The sequence below is a fragment of the Ictidomys tridecemlineatus genome, chromosome 6 (genome assembly GCF_052094955.1).
Source record: "Ictidomys tridecemlineatus isolate mIctTri1 chromosome 6, mIctTri1.hap1, whole genome shotgun sequence".
Taxonomy (NCBI): Eukaryota; Metazoa; Chordata; class Mammalia; order Rodentia; family Sciuridae; genus Ictidomys; species Ictidomys tridecemlineatus.
The window spans coordinates 174,853,701-174,867,718 of NC_135482.1; the positions used below are offsets into that span (position 1 = coordinate 174,853,701).

Sequence of the window (14,018 nt, forward strand, 5' to 3'; positions counted from 1 at the left end):
GCCCGGGGAGGGGCCGGGGCTGTTTACCATCGGGACAGTTTCCATCAGTCTGTGGTGTGGCTGCGGCATTCACGGCAGCTGAATCAGCCCTGCTGGGGGAAAGCCAGTGGCCCGGTCCGCTTCTCAGGGTGCCTCGCACTCCCTGGGTGCGTATTCCCCATCTCGGCGCCGCCAGATTCCTGGGAGCGTCTGCAGATGGCTGTTCTGCAGCAGCCGGCCGTGCCACAATGTCCTGGCGCACAGCTGGGTGGCCTCTTTGCCTGCAGAAGCTCATGTGCAACCCTGACATCTGAAGAACGTGCAGTTTCTGCTTTATCAGGAGGAATTTCCTCTCGCTCTATCACCCTCCTGTTCCGGACGCCGGTGTCAATCTTGCTGGCTGGGCGCAGCAGGAGCGGATGCCTCTCTGCGTCAGGCATCCAGGGCTCTTCCTCTGCAAAACAGGAGGGGCCTGGGTTTCCCGAACCACGAACAGATGTCGACGTGAAGGAGGCTCCCCACCTGCCTAGCCAACGGCCGGCTTCCTTTCTCATCCTTCAGGGCTCTGAGTAACAAGACCTTTAGAAAAGCGTGGCATGCGCGCTGCGCTGCGGTTACCACTTTCTCCCAAGACCAGCTCCACGAACTCCGGAGCGTGAGAAATCAGGCGGCGGTGGCGTGTTCTAAGATAAGAGGCAGAGGTGACAGGGAACCAACGTGCACATCGCTCTGGAGGCCTGGCTTCCCGCAACCGGCTCAGAAGGACAGTGGGGACGGGCTGGGCGCCTGTCTTGATGGAGGAACCCTTAGAAATTCCTCTTGCCTTTCACAGCCTGACACCGGTTCAGTGAGGCTCGAGATGGCAGAGCTTCAGTACGTTTTTTAAAATATATTTATTCCTAATATTTTTACTTCTAATACATATGTCTGGCTTCAAATCAGATACCTTCAGCCCTCATAGAACCATTGCAACCTAGGAGCTTCCTGGCCCAATCATGCTGTGCAGAGTCAACCGCCCTCTGATTTTAGTTGTTCTGCAGAAATTAGCAGTAATCACTCTAAATAATAATTGTAGAGATAATCGGCTGACTTCTTGTTATGGAAATGAGGGGTTAGCTTTCTCCTCCTGTCTCCAGGCCTGCTTGTCTCTCTCTTTCGAGGAGAGTTCTTGTATTTCTTCCTATCTTAGCTGCGAATGTTGATGAAATTTACCATTATTTTATTAGGTGCCACAATAGAAGAAGAATGCTCCCAATTACACCATGATATGATGCTTTTTTATCATAACGACGTCAAGATGTGTTCTGATTTTCAAGACCCTACAGTGCGGAAAACATGGTTTTAAAAATATTTATTATGAGTCAGGACATCACATCTAAGGAAATCATTGGTTAGTATTTGCAAGTATTAATGTTGTTTTGGCATGTAAATATTGTTGACAGTGAACTGTGATTACATTTCTCTGTACATCTTTTGCTCTCTGGAGTTAATAATTGCTTTATCTTCTTATTTTATGTATATATATACTTTATACATATATATGCCTATATATGTATGTATGTATGTGTGTGTGTATATATATACACATTATTTATATATATAAATAATTCATCCCTGAGCTTCCCTTTGTGTGATGAACACACTGGTCATCTCTCTGTGGCCTTTCGCTCCATGTGAGGACATCTTCCTGGAACTATCATCATGCTCCAAACTCAGACAGGCTTCTCTTCAGGCCCACTGTTGTGACCCCAGAGCTTCCCTCTTGGGAATCTTCTTTCCTTGTATCTTGTGTTGGATCCTCTGTTTCTTGGAGCTTGTATCTTCTTTCTTGGCCAATTCTTCCTTTTGTTGGAGCATATCCTCCAGTGGCTTTGGGAGAAAGGGTTCATGGCAGGTAAATATTTGGAGACCTTGCAATAATGTCTCTGCTCTCCCGTTGCACCTGATGGCTTATTCAGGCATAGAACTATACTTTTTTTTTTTTTGAGAATTATTAATATTTATTTCTTAGTTCTCGGCCGATACAACATCTTTGTTGGTATGTGGTGCTGAGGATCGAACCCAGGCCACACGCATGCCAAATGAGCGCGCTACCGCCTGAGCCACATTCCCAGCCCAGAACTATACTTTGAAAAAAAAAAAATATATATATATATATATATATATATATATTTGTGTGTGTGTGTGTGTGTGTGTGTGTGTTAGAGTCTTCCTTGAAATGTCTGGTGATTGCTGCACTCAAGTAATGTGTACGTGGGTGAAGCTTGTCAACTAGGGGTCTCACTGTGGGGTGATTCTGCAGACACTTGAATGTTTCACTAAGGCATCTTGCTAGACCATTCTCTGTAGTCTTTCTGGCCAGTTTCCCCAGCAGTGAATCCTCTAATCTTCTGCCTGTGGAGTTAAAGCCTCATTGTCAGCATTTTGGGAGCAGCAGAGAAGGGGGAAGGGGACTGTGGAATCTCACAATTCAGAGCAAATACTTTTTTAAAAAAATTATTTTAATTTGTTATGTATGACAGCAGAACACATTACAATTCATATTACAAATATAGAGCACAATTTTTCATGTCTCTGGTTGTACACAAAGTAGAGTCACACCACTCGTGTTCAGAGCACAGACTTTTAGTTCTCTGTTTCCAGAGAGTATGGCAAGCAAGTTCTCAGCTGTGCCTAGTGTCCTCCAGTCCAGTCTGCCTCTGATTCAACCTTTCCTCATAGGTGCACACAGGGATGAGAAGAAACAATGTTTCTGGCACAAATGTTCAACACGTTTATTTTCAGCACATCTGTACCCAAGTTCTACAGAGGGGACCAGCTTCTGTTTTTTCTAAGGTTTTGTGGTATAGCCGGTTTGCTTCTTTGGGTTCCCCTTTTGGGAGTTTAGATTTCAGTTTTATATTCTGTGTTAAATTCATCACTTTTCATTCACCAGCTTTTTTATTTCCTTCTGTCGTCTCTGGTCCTGTTCTCTCTTTGTCTACAGTGGTGTACTGGTAAACAGTCCACAAATGACTCTTGGATAAAGTGAGGTACCTGATTTGCAGCAGTCTGACTGCCGAGGTATACGTACTTCTACTGGGACCAATTTCAAGGCATGGAAAGGACATCTCTGGATATGCAGTTGGAAAGAAATGCAAAGTAGCACCTCAGTATGTGAGATTTCTATTAACCCGTGAGCAATGCTGGTTAGTAACCTCTAGAGAAAGCATAGTTATAAAAGTATTAGAAAATTGTAAGTTTTGAGAATTTATTAGCTTTGCTTTTAATGTATGTTAAAAATTGTAAGTATATATCATTTAGTTTTTTTGTTTTGTTGTATACTGGGGATTGAACTCAGGGTCACTCGACCACTGAGCCACATCCCCAGCCCTATTTAGAATTTTATTTAGAGGGGTCTCACTGAGTTGCTTAGCACCTTGCTTTTGCTGAGGCTGGCTTTGAACTCGAGATCCTTCTGTCTCAGCCTCCTGAGAGGCTGGGATTATAGGTGGGCACCACTGAGCCTGGCCTCTTTTAGTTTTTAAAATGACTGTTTCACATCCCGCTAGAAAAATTCCTAAATTCAGCTTGCACAAGTCAATATCTGCTGGGCCTAACCTACCATTGGGTTTATGCCTTTGTAGTGATTTTATTGTCTTTTTAGTGTATTATTAATAAACTTTTTTTTCAATCCACTGCTCTACGGCATGCAATTACTTGGCCTCCTATTGTTAACTGAACAGTAATCCAGCCAAAGTTCACTTGGTCTAATTGCAGTTCTCAAACCATGACGAGGAATGGTGTCAATGATTGGGCATGAGGTCTCACAGGTCAAGGCAGTGACTGCACCAACTCCCAATGTGATCTCAGTTTTGAAAAAGAACATTTACCGTGTCTGTGTTTCTTAGCAACTCTCTGAAGTGGCGCCAAGCAGCTCCTCACTCTATACCTGACAACCAGGAAGAGTTTAACAAAGCCAAGCACCTGCATAGAGCCTTTTATTAGAGGAGCGCACAGCAGTTCACCAACGGTGCCTCACTTAGTCTCGCTGTTCCTCCCAGTGGGAGGAGGAGAGGAATCTCATCAGCCCCATTTTACAGATGGTCAAGAAGAGGCCTGACAGCAGGTCAACACCAGCTCAGGCAAGATCAACAGAGTCTTCTTGTTGCCTGAAAATCCAGCATGCTCTCTCTCCATGGCAACAGAATCTTGTGCACTAAGTTATGTTTCCTGACTCTAGGCAGGTGGACGATTCAGTTTTACTATCTGAAATATCAGGGAGTTCTTTCTTTGCTGGTAACAGGATTGAACCCGTGGGTGCTTAACCACTGAGCTAAGTCCCCAGCCCTTTGTACTTTTAATTTTGAGAGAGTCTTGATAAGTTGCTGAGGACCTCCCTAAGTTGCTGAGGCTGGCTTTGAAATTGTGATCCTCCTGCCTCAGCCTCCAGAGCTGCTAGGATTACTGGTGTGCGCTACAACGCCTGGCTTCAAGTAGTTCTTTTAAATCCTAAATTGGATGATTCTGGTTCTGACCATTGTGAACCCTCCCACACCTTCTGTTGTGATTTGTAGTATTTTATGGTATGTTACCCAGCATCGTTCTGTATGAAGAAGTAGGGGATTGTTGGCAGGTACACAAAGCCATCCTTTGGGTGCAAATTAGGGGTCCAGGTACCATAGTTTGGTTTCTCTGTTGAGCAGATAGCAAAGCATTAATAATGGCCAAAATAGAAAATAGACTTTCCAAATAGTTGCTATGTGCCAGATGTGGAATTTAGTATTTATATGCATCATTGCATTTAAATCTTTATAACAGAATTGTGGCTGGTATTAATATATCCCTATTTTGAAGATGATGAGAGTAAAGGTTAGACTGAGAACACAGCCAGGAAGTGGGTTGGAAGCAAAACACTGTCCCAGCCCAGACCCACATGCTTGTAGGAGCTATTGTCAGCCCTTCTGCTCCATCTTTTGCTAACTCAGCTGGCCTCTTGGCTAAAGGGACTAGTGTGGAGGTGAACCTGGCACCTAAGAGAGTCCTACCCCAGAACTTCCCACTGGACCTCTCAGAAGAGCCCTTTGTTCTGTGGCCACAGAGTCCTGTGACTGTGACTCAGGGAGATAGACTTCCATGTCCACGGCTGTGTGAAGGCCACTTTCTATAGGAAGAGAAGACAAAATCTACACAGAGAGAGAAAAACAGAGATAAGGATGGGGGTTGAGGGTGGAGAATTCTCATAGCATCCGAATCTTTCCTTTAAGTTCCTGCCTCCATTGTCCAGCTAGTTTGAATTCAACTTAAAAAAAATGTTCTTTTTAGTTATACATGACAGTAGAGTGTATTTTGACATATCATATAAACATGGAGTGTACTTCCCATTCTTGTGGTTGTGCATGCGGAGTCCCTCTGGTCGTGTATTCATATGTGCACACAGGAGAGCTATGTCTGATGCATCCCACCGTCTCTTCTATTCCCATTCAACCACCCTTCCCTTCATTCCCTTTTGTCTAATCCAAAGTACTCCAATTCTCCCTCCCCACTTATTGTGTGTTAGCATCCACATATCAGAAAGAACATTCAGCCTTTGTTTTTTTGGGGATTGGCTTATTTCACTTAGAAAGATAGTCTCCAGTTCCATCCATTTACTGGCAAATAGCATAATTTCATTCTTATTTATGGCTGAGTAATATTCCATTGTATAGACGTGCCACTTGAATTCAGCTTTTGTCACTTGGCCACTGGGAGAGTCCCAACCAATACAGGATTTACACACCTGCTATGCTGCTGCTGGTACCACATTTATCAGGACAGGAGAGCCACCACTGGGTCTCTTGGATTCACTCCAACCTGTCTCTCTGAACTCTGTAAGCAGGTCAACTATGCCCACACTACACCCCTTTCTTCCCCTCTAAATATATTCTGTATCTCCTCTGGAAGATTTTTCTTCCTGTCTTGTTACCCGATCCAAGCCTCCTAATGCAGATGCGGTTCGTAGTGATAAGAAGACATCTGAGTTGAGATGCATTATTAGGTCTTCTGATGCCAAGAGGCACACAATTGAACAGTAGGATGACAGTCTCGACCTCAGCTGTGGGTCCCCTTACTGTACAGTTCCATTGGCCAATTTTTGGAGGGGTCATGGGGCAGAAGTGGGGATGGGGACATCATGGCATTGCCAGTTTCATTTTAGCAAACAGGGCTAGTAGGCTTAAAGTTACCCTTACCTTGCTCTTCATGCATTTATTTAACAAGTCTAATAAATAGTCTTCAGTAAACCCTGGGGTTATAAAGCAATCTTACAGTCCAATCCTTAGAAGACTATAAAAGGTCACATTGATTCTTCCTTTCATTGTAATTGATACCTTAGATTACCTTCTAGAATGTAGGGGGCAGTGTGTGGAAGCGGGAACTACCTTGCTAGTGATACTTTTCAAAATGAATTACAAGCTGGAAAGGGCCAAGGGCGGAGAGGAGGTGGCCCTGGCAGTAGAGCTTAATATAGTGTGGCCTTGGGGCAGGTGTAGGGACCCAGAGCAGGCAAAAGGTCCAGCCTTCCCTGCAGGGGCCAGCAGGCCAGGTGCTGCAGAGGGCACGGGGCTCTGTGGAACCCAGGGCCTGGGGTTGCTGTGCTCTGATGTGCTTTGGAACTAAGTAGACAAGAGCCATTCTGAGGCTTTAAACTCCTTGGTGACACAGGCTGTGAGGGATTGCGGTTCCCTTCACCTCTCTGCTTAACTGACTAGCAAATTGCCTTTGGGAAAAGTTGTGCCTTTAGGACAATAGCCAGGGCAAGTCTGGGAGCACGTTAACCAGAATGGCTGTAACATCGCACACAGGGCTAGACACAGAGAAGGAGCCTCTTTGGTATCCACAGTACTTGCACTTAAGCAATATAAATTTATAAGAATCTCTTCTTTCTTGCTTACTTTCTCCCTTTCTTTTCTTCTCGTGGTGCTGGGGACAGAACCCAGGGGGCCTCTTGCATGCTAGGTATGTACTCTACCTCTGAGCTACACCCCAGCCCCAATTTACAAGAATCTGAAAACTGCTGGCTAGGTGGTCTGAAAAGTCTCCAGTAAGCAAAGCATAATGAATGGAAATGGAGTGTACAGGACCCGTTACCTTCAACTTACCGTGTCATCGTTGGGCTCTTCACTTGCTGTTGTTTTATTTAAATGATAACAAAAATGGTCCACCAGAGCGTTTGTGGATTCATTTGCAATCATGTTGTCCTAACTTTATATCTTTAAGATGACTTTTAGCTCCTGAGGCCCCAGGTTTCCTGCAGAGGTGATGGTGGTGGGTGTTCCAGCCAGGTGGTCAGGCCTTTGTGGTCAAAGTGGTCAGCAGCCTCCAAGCTGGTCCTGGACCCTCCATGCCTCCCAGGGAGCACCCCTTTTTGCAGTACCTGCCCTTCCGTATCAGCAGGGGTAGTTGGTGCAGCCAGTACAGCAAAACCACAGTGAAGTTCATTTGCAAGATTAAGTCTTAAAAGACACGGCAGGTATCATGTTCAGTGCTTTCTCTTGGATCTCTCATTCAGGATGCCAGCTGCCACATCACAAGGACAGGCAGACTGTGAGTGGAGAGGCCAAGAGGTAAGGAACTAAGACCTGTAGCCAGACAGTGAGGGCCTAAGCCCACCAATAACCATGCAGGTGCACTTGAGGGTGAAGTCAATCTCATGAGAGACCCCGAGTCAGGACCACCGAGCTAAATCACTCCCAGACTTCTGGCCCTCGGAAACTGTGAGACACCACGCAGGTGTGCCATGGTGATGTACTGTACTGGGGGAAATTTGTTACACAGCAACAGAAATGATTACAGAAAGGAGAGATGGTATCTCTTCCATACCAGCCTTCCTCTCTCAAGAGGAGGCCCCCGTGACTTCTCTGGGGAGAGCTGTGTATGTCCACTATTAGAGGGTTGGGGTGCCAAAGTCTGGCTGGGCACAATTCAGGAGCCACTTGTCAAAAGAAACTAACTTTATTTTTAGAACTACAAACGCCAAACAAAACAGCTCCAGGGAAAAACCCTCAGAGCCCAACTGCCACCACCGGCTTCCACAAGCCTCTCACCCACACCAACCTCACCACCTCCCACAATCCTCCTGCTCTTGAGGCTGATTGGCTGGGTCATGTGGGCGGAACCAAAGAAGTCCCCCAATGAGCAGTTCCATAGTCTGAAGGGCAGGGAAACCGCCCAATGAACATCACCGCAGAGGAGCCAATCAGCTAGATGTTGCTGGGGCCGCTGTGAGCCAATCATCAGCCGGCAGCTGGAAGTTTGCTGGCAGCTGGAAGTTTGCTGGGGCCCCTTTGGCTGTGGCTCTCAACATTGGGGCTACTCTCTTCCTTTGCTAGGCTGGAGCTACCACATTTTGAATTAAATTTAGAAAGTGATTTCCCTTATGCTCTTTGCTACACTCTGATGACCCCTCTTATTTGGAGGTGTGGATGAAGGAGCACACATGGAATTTAGAAGATGATAGTCAGCCATTCTTCTTGTCCCCATTTCATTTTGGTGGAGTAAGGGAAACATCTTTTTTTTTTTTTTTTTTTTTGGAGAGAGAGAGAGAGAGAGAGAGAATTTTAATATTTATTTTTTTAGTTTTTTCGGCAGACACAACATCTTTGTTTGTATGTGGTGCTGAGGATCGAACCCCGGGCCCCACGCATGCCAGGCGAGCGTGCTACCGCTTGAGCCACATCCCCTGCCGGAAACATCTTTTTTTTTTGCACACAAAAGTTTTAGAAACTGGTTTCAAATAAGAAAAAAAAAAACTTCAATTATTTGTTTCTTATTATAAAAACACTAATACAAGTAGAGAAAAAATTTTAAAAGCAAAACCATTAAACACCAATAATGACATCATCCAGATGTAAATACTGTTAACAATTAGAGTATGTCTTCAACCACTTGTACCTATGTATACAGTTATCCTTCGCTATCCATGGGGGATTGGGTCTAGGATCCCTGAAGATACCAAAGTCTGAGGATGCTCAAGTTTCTTATGTAAGAAGTGAAGTATTTGCATATAATAAATGCACATCCCACTGACACTTTCAATTATCTCTAGATTGCTTATGATACCTAATATAATTTAAATACTATGTAAATAGTTATGCCATATTGTTTAGGGAATCATGATTGGAAAAAGATGGTACATATTGTACAGACACAAATTTTCTATGAAAATATCTTTGATCCATGGTTGGTTTAATCTGTGGATGCAGAACTCTCAGGTATGCAAAGCTGATTATATATTTTACACAAGTAGATAACGTAAGTACTATTTTGTGACTTTGTTTTTCATTAGATATATAAACTTGTGTTTAGGTTGTTATGGCATCATGTCATTTACAGTTATATTTTTAAATGGCTGCATATTATTCTATCATATATTGTATCATATGTATTCTATCATTCAGATGTGTTATCATTTATCATACCAATTCCCTTCTGTTGGTTATAAATTTATTTCTAATTTTGCTATTTTAAGTTAAGCTGTAAAGAATATGCTTGTAGCTAAATGGCTACCTCCTTTAGAATAAGTAATAAAAAGAAAATGATTGAATTAAAGGTGCACAGTTTTTCAAGTTTTATTTTCTTTTTTAAGTGACACTTAGTAAATATACTACATACACATTTTAATGCCTTCATACATGTGGCCAAATTACCTTTCACAGAGGTACCAGTCTATACCCAGTGAAATTAATTAGGATGCGTGTTGCCTTATACCCCTGCCAGCACTGTGTAGCTATTATTACTATTAAATCTTTCTGGCCTGCTACTTAAATGGGATACACAGGATTTTTCAACAAGTCTAACTTACGTTCAGAAATTGGTAGCAGCTTGGTAAGCAAGCTCTGGTATAACCTAATACCAGCCAAGTAGGAGGGAAAGCAAGTGATTGACTCCCAGGTCATGCTAAGGAGTTGAGAGGAAGAATGTCAAAAATTATAGATAAGTATTTAGGATGCAAGAAAGAGAGACAAGCATAAAATACTCAGATGCTTTGGTCTATAATTATGCTTTTGGGAATTTGGCCTAAAGAAAAATCTCAGTGAGGGGCTGAAGGTATGGCTCAGGGGTGGAGTGCTTGCCTCATATGCACAGGGACCTGGGTTCTATCCCCAGCACCAAAAGAAAAAGAAAAATCTTAGTGAATGGAGAAAGGGTATAGACTGGAAAAAAAGTTTATATAATGCTGCAGTCTGGGCACAAATAACCGAGCCGCCATGAGGCACTTGTAGGTTCAAACAGGAACTCCTTTATTGCCCAAACTCTCACCCGCACTCTACGCGAGCATGCTTCCCAGGAACTCTCTCACCCTCCACCAGGCTCCGCGAGAACTCAACATTCAACGGGAACTCCGGAACTCCGAGAGAACTCAAAAGTAGCGGCACCCGAGGCAGCAGGAGCCGCCCTATTGCCGGACAGCAGGGGTCTATATACAACTGAATACACAGTCTGTTTCAATCCAGCATCATCCAGTCACAGCAATTATACACAGCATAACTTAATTATCATCATCTTAATGACTCGCTGGCATCACCTCTCAACCACTCCTTCTGGCAAAATGCTAGGTGCCATCCCGACTCGGCTGTGGCTCTCAACAATATAACATTAGTCATATCAGGGAAACATGATAAACAATTCAAAAGAAGAAAAATAGTTTAAGAAATGGGACTATATTAAGTTGATGAATTCTATACAGTTGTTGAATGAATAATTACAAAGTATATGTGGAAATAGAAATGTGTTCATGATATTAAGTTAAACACCCAAAGAAGGACATATAATTCTTGACATTTGAAAACGTGTGCTACAGTATTTCATCATATAATCATCACTACAACATAATTGCCGCATTCTGTTTTTTTTAGTCCAAAACTGGTTTATGACCTTTCATTGCTCACATGTGCTAGGCAGGCACTGTACCACTGAGTCACAACCCCAGCCTCTTTTCCCAACTTTTTTTTTTTTTAATATTTATTTATTTATTTATTTATTTTTAAAGAGAGAGTTGTTAGGTTGGTGGTGGCGACTTGGTGGCGACTTAGTGGCAACTTAGAACAAAGCAGCCCGCACTGGAAAAGAACATCAATCAGATGACGGCAGAAATGCCTGTCAATCATTAGGACACCCCTGGCCAATCCTGGAGTTCAGCCAACTCCCCTGACCAACTCCAAGGGGGCAAGGGACTCTAAGAACACCTTTTCCTGTCCCAAGCCCTTCCCTTCCTGCTGTAAGCCCCATAAAAGTCTAGTCCGGTTGGGCTTCCGCAGGTTTCTCCTCAGACCCTTCCCCTGTCTCCTCTGTGGGTCTGATGGAGTTCTGCCCGGGAGTGATATCTCAATAAAGCCTGTTCAGCGGCCCTTTTAAATCTGCCTCCTTTGGCCATTCCCTGCCCCGACTGATCTGACAAGAGTGAGAGAGAGAATTTTTTAATATATATATTTTAGTTTTCGGCGGACACAACATCTTTGTTTGTATGTGGTGCTGAGGTTCGAACCTGGGCCGCACGCATGCCAGGCTAGTGCTTGAGCCACATCCCCAGCCCTCCCCACATTTTTAAATTGGTGCATTATATTTGTACATAGCAATGGGATTTGTAGTTTACATATTTGAACATAAATGGCCAATATCACTCCCCAGCACTTCCCTGCTCCCTCCCAATCTCCCACCCCTTGATCCCTTTCCTTTATTGATCTCCCTTTGATTTTTATGAGACTGCCCCCATCTTTCTTTCCTCTTTCCACCCTAGCTTCTGCATATGAGAGAAAACATAATGACCTTGACCTTCTAGTCTGACTTATTTTGCTTAGTATTTTATAATTGTTGTGCTTTAGATGTGGTGTCCTCCAAAAGCTCGAGTGTGAGACAATGCAAGAAGATCTGGAGGAGAAAAGACTGGGTTATAGCCTTAAGCTATTTAGTGAATTGATCCCTGATGGGATTAATTGAGTGGTAACTGGAGGCAGGTGGGGCGTGGCTGGAGGAAGTGGTTAATTGGGGGCGTGGCTTTGAGGTATATATTTTGTATCTGGAGAGTGGAGTCTCTTTCTAGGCTTTCTGATCATCATGTGAGCTGCTTCCCTCTACCACACTCTTCCGCCATAATGTTCTGCCTCACCTAGAGCCCTGAGGAATGCGCTAGCCTTCTATTGACTAAGACCTCTGAAACTGTGAGTCCTCAAATAATCTTTTCCTCCTCTACAGTTGTTCTGGTTGGGCCCTTTAGTCACAGAAGAAGAAAAAAAAAACTAAAACAATAATCTTCTCTAGTTTTATTCATTTTCCTGCAAATAATATAATTTCCTTTTTCTTTATGGCTGAAGAAAACTCAACTGTGTACATATACCACATTTTCCTTATCCATTCATGTGTTAATGGACATATAGACTGGTTCCATAGTTTGGCTCTTGTGAATTGTGCTGTAGTAAAAGACTTTAATTCTTCAGGATAAATACTGAACAGTGATATAGCTGGGTCCTATGGTGATTCCATGCCTACTCTTTGGGGAACCTCCATACTGATTTCTATAGTGGTTCTATTAATTTACAATCACACCAACACTGTATAAATGTTCCTTTTACTCTACATCCTATCCAGCTTTTATTATTATTTGTATTCTTGATGACTGCCATTCTTATTGGTGTGAGATGAAATCTGTGTAGTTTTAATTTGCACTTCCCTAATTGCTGATGATGTTGAACATTTTTACATATATTTATTGGCCATTTGTAGTCCTTCTTTCGAGAAGTATCTTTTAATTCATTTGCCCATTTATTAAGTTATTTGTTTTTTTTTAGTGTAAAGTTTTGTGAGTTCTTTATATTGTAGATATTTATCCTCTGTTAGAAGAATAACTAGCAAAGATTTTCTCTCATTCTGTAGGCGCTCTCTGCACATTTCTAATTGTTTCTTTGATGTGCAGAAGCTTTTTAATTGATGCCATTCCATCTATTAACTCTTGGCATTATTTCCTGAGCTTTGGGGTTCCTATTGAGTAAACAGATGCCTGTGCCCATATGCTAGAATATTGGCCCTACATTTTCTTCTAGGAGTTGCATAGTTTCTGGTCTAAATTTCTAGGGTTTTGATCCATTTTGAGTTGATTTTTGTGCAGAATGAGAGATGGGTTCTAGTTTCATCCTTTTACATATGAATAACTAGTTTTCCTAGCATCATTTTCTCTATGTTTTTCGCACTTTTGTCAAGGGTCATGTGACTGTAAACATGTGGGTTTGTCTCTGTGTCTTCTATGCTGTACCATTGGTCCGTGTGTCTGTTTTTATGCCAGTACTGTGAAGTTTTTGTTGCCGTAGCTCTGTGGTATAATTTGAGATCAGATACTGTGATGCCTCCGGCATACCTTTTTTGGCTAGGAATTTGAATAGTCTAATTCTGTTTCTCAGGCCTCTTAAAAAGTAAACAGAGCAGTGATGTGTTCATCATGGCACATGCGCATTTGTCTTCTCCAACACTGTTAGGGAGAACCTGGAATGCTCAGCGCATGCACATTGTCAGTACATTTGAAAAAGCCCAGCAGCGTGTTTAGGAGTTGAGTGGCCCTGAGGATGTCTGTGTCATCAGATAACCAGATAGTGGTGCGGCAGAATCTTTAGACACAGAAGATTAAATTTTTATGTTCATACTTTGCGACCCTGTAGTAGTTTTCTCAAGATTAATATTTTGATTATACTGAACAAATCAATAACAACCAATGTGGTTATTTTTTTCACACTGAGAAAATGTTCTCTAAACTGCCACAAAGAAATAATGTGTGTGATTTGGACTATTCAATTTTAACATATATTCACAAGTATTCGACGCATCCTAATCTTGCATCAGAGACAGTTTAATAATAAATTATATTTTTTAAAAATATATGAATATTTTTAGTTGTAGATGGACATAGTACCTTTATTTATTTTTTATGTGGTGCTGAGGATCGAACTCAGTGCCTCACATGTGCAAGGCAATCGCTCTACCACTGGGCCACAACACCAACCCCAATAAATGATCTTTAATACTGGCACTTTTTT

The 14,018-nt window shown here is 42.7% G+C and overlaps 1 long non-coding RNA gene across 1 annotated transcript; it reads left to right on the plus strand.

Annotated features, from left to right (window-relative positions):
• The first annotated feature begins 36 nt into the window (after positions 1–36).
• Positions 37–3,656, plus strand: LOC120888491 (uncharacterized). Its single transcript, XR_013423452.1, has 3 exons — positions 37–852; positions 1,206–1,369; positions 2,966–3,656. It is a non-coding gene; the product is annotated as an uncharacterized LOC120888491 (long non-coding RNA).
• The last annotated feature ends 10,362 nt before the right edge of the window (positions 3,657–14,018 follow it).